The sequence below is a fragment of the Saimiri boliviensis genome, chromosome 3, assembly GCF_048565385.1.
Source record: "Saimiri boliviensis isolate mSaiBol1 chromosome 3, mSaiBol1.pri, whole genome shotgun sequence".
Lineage (NCBI taxonomy): Eukaryota > Metazoa > Chordata > Mammalia > Primates > Cebidae > Saimiri > Saimiri boliviensis.
Window position 1 is genome coordinate 60,720,800 of NC_133451.1, and position 9,804 is coordinate 60,730,603.

At 34.8% G+C, this 9,804-nt stretch overlaps 1 pseudogene; it reads right to left on the reverse strand.

Annotated features, from left to right (window-relative positions):
• Window positions 1-7,922: 7,922 nt before the first annotated feature.
• Window positions 7,923-9,043, reverse strand: LOC101050669 (very-long-chain enoyl-CoA reductase pseudogene; annotated as a pseudogene).
• Window positions 9,044-9,804: the final 761 nt, after the last annotated feature.

Consider the following 9,804-nt stretch of genomic DNA (forward strand, 5'->3'; position numbering starts at 1 on the left):
AATATGACACCTGCACTTGCTTGTTTGTCATATCACTATTCAAAACAGGTAAGATATGAAATCCCCTTAGTGTTAATCAACAGAAACAGAGTATTGGATAAATAAAATGTGACTTATGTATGATATGTATTTACAAAGTAAAATGTGATAATATATCTGTTGATGACTGGATAAATAAAAAGTAGTATCCCATGGTGTGTGTATGTGTGTGTGTTTATATGCATTTACATATATGTATGTGTATACACACACACACACATACACACACCATGGAATACTATTCAACCATAAAAATGAACAAAATAATATATTTACAGCCAGATGGATGGAACTGGAAGCCACTATCCTCACTGAAATGACTCTGAAACAGAAGTTGAATACTATATATTCTCACTTATGGGTGGGACCTAATCAGTGTGTGCATATGGACATTGAAGTAAAATAATAGACACTGGAGGCTCCAAAAGGGTGGAGGATGTGAGTAGGATGAGAGAAAAAAATTACTGGGTACATTGTAAACTATTTGGGTAATAGGTACACTAAAAGTGCAGACCTCATCACTATAAAATATATCCACATGACAAAACTGCTCTTGTATTTGTTAAATCTATAACATTAAAAATAAATGAATTTTAGAATGTGAAGTTTTGTAGTTACAATAAAGTTCAGATTTTAGCAATTGGACTTATCTGTTGAAATTTCTTATGAATAATATTTCAGTGAGTTTGGGGACCAAATTTTATTCATCTTCTATCTGGAAGTAGAAATTATTCATGATACTGAGTTATTTTATCTGCATTTTTGTGTGTATATACATTTATGAGTCCTGTGTATGGGGGTAGGGTTTGTGTTATGGGGTAAATTTTAAAAGACTGCTAAAAAGTAAAGAAATTTGACGTACAGAATGATGCATATTTAATGGCAGTATTGCACATATAACATAGATATACATGTACTGAATAAACAATAACTGCTTGTTAGCAAACTAGTTGGTGAATGTGATGGAATTGGGAAGGAAGGAAAGTCTTCAGTTTGTTTTTCCCTTACTGGTGTATGCACTGGTCAACTGCGATTACCAACAATATCGTTCCAATGATCTTCAGATGAGTTTCTCACAACCAGGCTGTAAATTATTTGAAAAGCATATTACAGATATACTGGAACATGTAATCAGGAGCACTGCTTAAGACTTACAGTCATTTGATACATAAGCTGAGTTTAAGGAGATTAATGATTATTTGTGTTTCTTTGAGATAATTTTCATTTTCCCTCAATATTTGTCCCATTTTTAAACAAATTCAAGTCACTGTCAAGTATAGTACTCTATTATTGCAGTTAAAACTTTCCAGAATCTAAAATAATATACAAAATTATTTTAATCCACTTAAATCAATATGATTTCTTATTTATTAAAGTGTGTTCAGCTAATAAGTATTTTAAAGCATATATTTTTTTGTAACACATTTTCCACAATAATTGAAGCATTATAGAGATTTTGAAGTTTAGCGTGCTGTACACCATTAACTGGCCATATTTATTGAAGTATCAAGTAACACAGGACATTTTCTTCAAGTTAAATATCCAATTACTACTGGAGACCAGCAGTTTCAAAGCAGTAACAAAAGCGTTGCTATTTTATTTTGATTTTCTTTTACTTTAAACTTTAATACAGAAAATAGAAATTTGTTAACTTACATTGGAAAAAAGTCTTGAAGACCAGCTATGGAGAAAAGATGGAATGGGTTTTGTCTGTAGGAAATATGGCAAAATAGACATAGTTTTTATTTGAAGGAAACTCATTCATGAGAACCAGTGAGACGCTTTCATGGACCAATAGAAATGCTGAAAAGTATTTCCTTAAGAAGGGAGGATGCAGTATGAAATACTAAGTATATTTGAATATTAGTTTAATCTGGCCTCATTTGAGTCTGAAGAATATCAGTTATGAATGGCATAATCTTTTTTTTCTTCAAATTTGTCAAATTATTTCAGGTAATGCTATCAGTGTTTCCTACTAGATTCAGAATGCATTTTGGGCATGATTTTCCCATTTAATTAAGATTGTATTATGTTCCACTGAATACTCAAAATGAACTTCAAATAACCTTTTACTGTCAGAAATTAGATTGTTCTGCTTCTTAATATACCATAAACCAACATCATGAAAAATTCTTCAGAATATATTTGTAGAAGTATAATTACTGTTCCAAATGTTAGTATACGATTTTGATTCATGTCAATTTGTTTCTTTCTACATTTACTGAATAATTTATACTCCCACATGTAGTAAATCAAAATTACTTACTATTCTCCCACTGATACTGGAGTATTTTGTTTATATGTGTGTGAGTGTGGATGTTTGTATATTGCCAATGTATTAATTTTTAAAAATTATCTCAGTTGTTTTTATTTGCTGGTCTTTGATATTTTCTTTTTCACAGCTGTAGATTCACCTTTTGTTCATTTTGATTGGGTTGATGAAAATGTATTTATTAGAAGTATTAATTGTTTTAATGACGTGCGTTTGATATTTTTTCTTCCTCTTTGCCCTTTACTTTTAAATCTATATAGAAACTTGCTATTTTATATAATTAAACATATATTTTATTCTTTTATACTTTACTTTTTAAAATATATTTACCTAAATTATATTTCAAAGTACTTTATGCTCCATTTTAATCTATAATACATCTGAAATTTAATTTTGTGTGTGGTTTTAAATAGGTATTTATTTTAATTCTATTTTTCTAGAGTTAACCACTTTCTTGGTACTAGAAGGTGTCTGTAAGTCTGCCTCTCCTATACACCTGAAAAACCGAGAACAGGATGAAGGTGAATGGCATTAGTTTCTCAAACGTTCATTCATTAATTAAAACACAGTTTTCATGGAGAGAAATGCCAGATATAGGTGATGGGGAGGAAGACACCAAATCACACTGCCATGTGTGTATCTATGCAACAGTCTTGCATGTTTTTCACATGTACCCCCAAAATCTAAAATGCAATAAAAATAAAATTAAAATTAAAATTAAAAAAAAAAACAACATAGTTTTGCCTCTTTTTGGAGAGGAGAGAATAATTCCAAAGTTTGGTTTATGTGAAAATCAGTGCAGCGCTCTTGTTATTCTGATACAGCTACAGTTGAGGCAAAGGCCAAAATCTTGGGAGTATATAGTAAACATACTCACATAAAAAAGCGAAAATGTGTGAGAATAAGATAGACATGCATGATTTGAATATATATACGCACATTATAGAAATATTTCACTAAAATAGCATATATCTATGCAATATAAAATATAAATTATTGTATATATATGTTGAAATTATGGTGATAAAGAAAGGCCTTCTTAGAATACTTAAGCCAATAATTAGTATAGGATGCATATGTTAACTATTTCTTTAGTGAGTAACAAGAGCGGTGAAATAATAGCATCTTTTACTTATAGAGTTTCTTAGTTCAATGCATATATATATATATATATATATATATGACATTTCATATCAATGGGGCAGAGGCCCATTTGGCATTTCCAAAATGCCTTTAGAATTGCTGAAATGTATGGATTTTATATTATTTTTTTATTCAGGATAACAATATAAATTATTTTTAAAATAATACTTAACATGCAGACTAAAATATTACCAATTTAGAAGAATATCAGATCTAAAGTTATGCATCTTATTTCTCTAATTTTACTGTTATGTCAATAACAGTTTATTTATACAAGAAAGCACCATTTTTTTGAAACTTGACCAATAGTTGTATCCTTTGATGGAAAATATCACATTAATATTTGGACATCCTTTGTATTACATGTAATCAATCGTTGCCTGTTGATTATCTGGAGGAAACTGAACCACTGAAAAATACTAATAAAATGCTAATAAAACCACTGAACCACTAATAAAATACTTTTTTAAAAAAATGCATGTACAATAAGCAAATATGTGTTCATGTATGCACACACTCACACCAAATACAAATATTTCAATAATCTTAATCTGGGAAATATTTTTCTGTCTGGGCAATGTATTATGACCATGGATCTAAAATGTGCATGAAGACATACATACATTTATATTATTTTTATATTGTGTGTATATATATATATGTTAACAGAGACATTACAAAAATTTGGAATTTGTGATCTTTAATCATTCACTGATTATTTTGAAGACCGTGAAGTGAGGTAAAAGTTTAGTTAATTTTTACATTAATAAATATTTATAATATTGAAACATTATAATATGTTTGAAATAGTTTTAGAAAGAAGAGAGATGTAGATAAGCAGATACACAAAAACAGATTGCACAAAATAAAGAAGGACAATATGGATATTTTCATAGAACACTAAGAAGATGCGACACTAATCCATATATTTATGAATGGTGGATTAAATATTATCTTAGTTTCTGTAACTTCCTAATAATTCTCACTTAGTTTCTGTGTACATTAAAATAGTTTTTAGTATAAAGATAAGAAGCTGGAGAACCGAATGTGGGCTACTCAGCTGTCTTACTTAGAAACTGATTTCAGAACGCTAATGCCTTGTATTTTTCAATAGGCCCAGATATGAATGAACTACAAGGAAAACTGTAACATATTATATAATGCATATTATAAGACTGACTATAACTGATATTATATTCAAAATATTAAAAACTATGGAAAAATGTTGAAATTATGATGATAAAGGAAGGCCTTCTTAGAATACTTAAGCCAATAATTGGTATAGTAAGAACACATAAATTCTGGTCAGATATTTCTGAAAACTGAAGTAATGCAAATAAATGAATATCAATAATATCATTTAATATTTTAACGAATCCTATTTAAAGAAAAATATTAACACAATGCTATGATGTATTGCTAATAGTAGAATATACGAAATTAAAATAATTTCAAACTTGTGTCTTACGGCATGCTCCCATATTTAGTGTTACATGATTTTAAAAAAAGTCCTCTCTACATCATCTATTTGCCCATTGCTAAATTATACTCTGATACTTTACCTAAATTACTTTAATAAAATGCATTCATTATGTATTGTAATAGTACTGTAGATGCCGAAAACTGCGTGAATAAGTATTATGGTTTTGTCTCTATTCATCACCAATTTAGTCTTTTATAAACTGATGAAAAATAGGGAAATGGGAGGGAAAGCTCTTAGGCCTGTCAAGATTAATTGCACTGCCAGTGTTGTTAATCTCTCTATATTCAAAAGAGTACAAAAAGAAAGCTCCTAAAACAAAATGTAGATGAAAATGTCATCAAGAATCCAAAAAGTATTCATGGAGTTAGTGATGAAGCCCTAATACTCACATTTCAGGGACCATTTTTTAACATTTATACTTCAGAGTTCCCTGAGACGAGGCTTTTTTGGAAGCAAGCTGTGGACATCTGGAGTCAGTGTTTTGCATTACCAGTGTTTGATGAAGTGTGGGTGGATGTTAGCATCTCTTTTCTTTAGAAACGATTTGGAACGCTACTGTACAATACTCTACAGAACAGGCAGATTCCTGTAATTATATCGTATAAGCCCTCCCATTGCAGGCAGCAGAGATTTTACACACAGAGCAAGTGAAAGGCTGTATTTTCAGGAACTATTCCTTTAGTGAGTAACAAGAGCAGTGAAATAATAGCGTCTTTTATGTATAGAGTTCCTTAGTTCAAAGAACTCGAAGGAAGCAGTAGTCATGATCTCATTAACATGCAAAGCGGCTCTGTGAGAAAACATAGAACTAATAACCACATTCTGCATATAGAGAAACTTGGACCTAGGAAGTTGTGTGTAAGATCCAATTATCTTTATGGTCTTATGTGATGGGAATAGTGCTGGGAATATAGCACTGTGAGACTACCACTGCACAAAGCAATAATGCTCAACTGCTTCCTAGGTAGCCCCCTGGAGGTTGCTGATTACATAAGATTGTTGAAGCTGGCTTTTGATTCCTTGGCCAACTTCCCAAGCCCCACCAACACACAGAAGTTTTCTCTCATAGGACAAGTTAATAATCATAATGCATTTTCTAAAGGTAATTTTCAGAAAAGTTTAAATATCACCTGTTCATTAAGGCAAATTTTTATTTGTTTTATATATTACCTAAGATAAGGTAATGTCATGATTTGATTCGGTCACAACAAAAGAATGGAAGTATTTTGCTATAGTTACGGTAAACTCTAGATTAATATAAAATCAATGCGTTGGGGAAAAGATTTGGAGAGGTTTTTAGAAAAGGCTGTAGAATGTACCTAATTGCCAACACCAGGTTCATTCATTTTTTTGTGTATTTGACAAAAAAAATTGTGAAATCCTACAATAGTGGTACCCATGAAGTCCTAGAGATAAGAAAAGATGAAGAGCATGGACAAGCAGTTACATTTCATTAGCCTTAGAAGGGAATCAGATACTGCCTCCAGAAAAGATTAGCCCAGGCCAAATTTTCCTATCTTTTCATATACATTCTCCTGAAATGATTTTCATTAAGTAGTAATGATTGGGTCCTGCTTCTTCAACATCTATGGATGTGCTTCTGGAGAATTCTGAATCCCATAACTACTTAAGCATTTCGAACGTCTGATTCTCACACCTAAGAAATATATTGACTAATTTGAAGATCTCTACTTAAATAATATTTTTTCACTTGAAAAGCTTGAGAATAATTTCTATATTCATGATTCAAAATTCAGTTTTCAAAATTTAAGATTTAACAATGTTTCTTAAGACAAGAGAATCTTAACTTACAATAAATATATATTAATAGGTATCATTAAGCATGAATGCTTAGATGATACAGGTAAATTATAGCACTAATTTTAGGGCTATTTATTCCTAGAAAATTCACAGCATTTCTTTTTTTTTTTTTTTTTTTTCCTCTTTGTGGGCTTCCCTGAGGCTAAGATTAGAGCATAAGTTGTTTGGAAGGCAATTCTAGCCAAGCATCAGTAGAAGAATGGGGAACTGAGACAGAAGGAAAGGGAGCCAATACTGGTTGGATTATATCAGCAGGCTTACCACTGGGGCTCAGTATTGTTGTGATCATCTATTCTAATGAAATCAGAAATTTTGCTAAGTTCTCCTTTGGAAGTTCATTTAGATCCATTTTTAACAGAGACAGGAAAACTGAACAGTTAGTATTCACTTTATAATTGTGTACTTATGAATTGTTTGTTTATATTATTTAATGAATATTTTATTATGGATTTTGACATATTTTGTGTCAGTATTATGCTTGATATCTGGCTTACAAAGAAAAAGATATAGTACCCCCTGGTTCAATGGGAGATACACTCAATTATTATGAAAAGACTGTCTATACAGGCTGTGGAGGCTATGCTAGAACTAACAGATTACTCTGTAGAACAATTGGCAACATAGTACATCAAATATGTATTTAAAAAAGAAAAGAAAAACTGGCAACAGACTTGAAAGACATTTCAATTAGATGATATACAAATGGTCAATAAAGAAACTAACAACTTTTTGACCTATTGTATTAGTTTTTTGGGGCAGGAATGTAGCAAATAATAAAGGTTATCTATGACTTTGAGGTGCTTTCCGGATGGTTGGTGGAGATGCTGCTGTGAAGGTGAACATGAAGATCAGCAGAGAAGTTGGAACTGGAGTTAGGGATTTCAGAATGATCCTCATGTGTGTATGGGAAGGTTAAAGTCCAGATCTGTAGGGAGACTACATAAAAATGTAAAGAAGGTTGAGGAAAAAAACTACCTCAAGTGCTAATCCTGAAGGAGTAGAATTAAGTAAAGGTAACTTTTCAGGAACTTATTTTAAAGATTTTTTTTCCCCTAATTTGTAGTACTTAGAGATTCACCTTAACCCAACTATCAAAGAAAAAATACAGTCCAGCACCCCACCTACTATTTCTTCCTATTTCGTAAGAGTTTTTTTTTTTTTTTTTTTTTTTTTTTTTTTTTTTTTTTTCTCATCTGGGGCAGGTGGGTTTTATTCCAGGTGCTGGAGAACTGTGAGCCCCGCCCCTACCCTGGGATGCCCCCGGGGTGGGGACTGAGCCCAGGCAGGGGTGAACGCTCAGAGCAGGAAGGGGATGATGGGCATGCGCAGGGGCGGGTAGTCCCGGAACTCTTTCAGGTAGCTGCAGTGCTTGCCCTTGGCCCAGGTGGTCATCTGTGTGAAGCCTACCAGGGAGAACAAGGCCACTGGGAGACACTGCGTCATGATGGCAAAGCCGATCCAGGACCCCACCTCGTAGGTGTAGTTGGGGCAGGACACCAGCAGGAAAAGCCACGTGAAGGGGTTCTTGGTGGGGTACGGGATCTTCCGAGTCTTGGACCCAGTGGGCCGCAGGTCCTGCAGGGCCATGTGGATGGAGGAGTTGCCAAGCTGGCAAATCACAAAGATGGCGATGCCAGCTTCACCTGCTGAGCACCGTAGGTAGGTGGCATGTAGAGAGGGTGGTTGATGTAATAGGCCATCCACGCAGCAAAGCCCCAGTAGTAGGTGCAATTCTTGAAGATGTTGCGCAAAGGCATGGTGCCATGGGAGAAACGGTGCACGAAGAGCGTCTCCAGCAGGCGCTTGACATAGTGGAATGAGTGGCAGATGCAGGCGAGGTGCACCACTGTGTGCCGGCTGGACGTGAAGTCATATTTGTGGCCATAGATGAAGGGCACTCGGAAGTAAAAGAGCAGGTAGATGAAAAGGGGTCCCGCATACTCTGTTAGGAAGACCGTCACCCAGCTGATCTGGGCCCCCAGGTCCCGGAAGTAGAATGTCGCCGTGGTGCCCACAGGCAGCTTCTGCAGAACATCCTCATCCTTCAGGGACTTGCCCTTGGGGTCCAGGCGGAGGGACTGGCGGGCGGGGTACCACTGCAGGTGGGTCTTGGTGAAGAGGTTCTTGATCTCCGCAATGGTGGCATGGGGCTCCACCTTGTCCAGGAAACACAGCTTCTCCCTTGTCTTTGCATCCAGAATCTCCACCTCGTAGTGCTTCATGGCTCACTCCCATGACGGCTACAGCTCCACGGGCTGCTGCCTAACTGCGCGCGACACAGCACACGGTCCCTCTTTTTTTTTTTTTAAAGACCAAAAAAAATTTGCCATAAATTAATCCAGTAGGTATATCTAAGAAAGCACGCATCAGTTGGTTAGGGCAATAAGCGCCTCTACCACATTGCCCATGTGTTCCCGCAAGCTGCGTTCTGCTGCTGCTTGAGATATCTCCATCTCAGTCATTATCAGTTCCAGATCTTCCTTCTTGATAGTGACTTTTGCCAGTTCTTTCTCCCGCTCCTGTTTGGCTTTCTGCTCCCGGGACCTTCTGTCTCCAATCACAGACATGGCCGTCTCCAGATTGGAACTCTGGATCTCCTTCTCCTCTGCATAGTCGGTGACCCACTCCAAGTCCGCCGCACCGCTGTCATGTTTCCATGGCTTCTCGGGAGGTCGCTCTGGGCCACAGCATTTCTGCAGTTTTCTTAAGCTGTAAAATGAAGATATGTATTAAGATTACTTCATTAAGCTAGTGGAGTGGCTCTTTAAATACTTGCATTCAATGCTTCAATAATTTCCAGTTTTCACAGAGAAAGCAGAACAATGATTGGTTCACAAGTTTGGATAGAAAAATATTTAAGTAACTTTTATCAGTGATGTGAATAAAATTCAGATTATCAATTAAAGTATAAGCAAAAAAACGGCCTAAATAATGAACTTGTCTAACCCCTTTCTGTTTTATCATACTTGTAAACCACTGAACCAGACACCAGAGTGTCATACAGCATGGAGGTCAAATTATTCATTCATGGCCAAATACTTTCAGA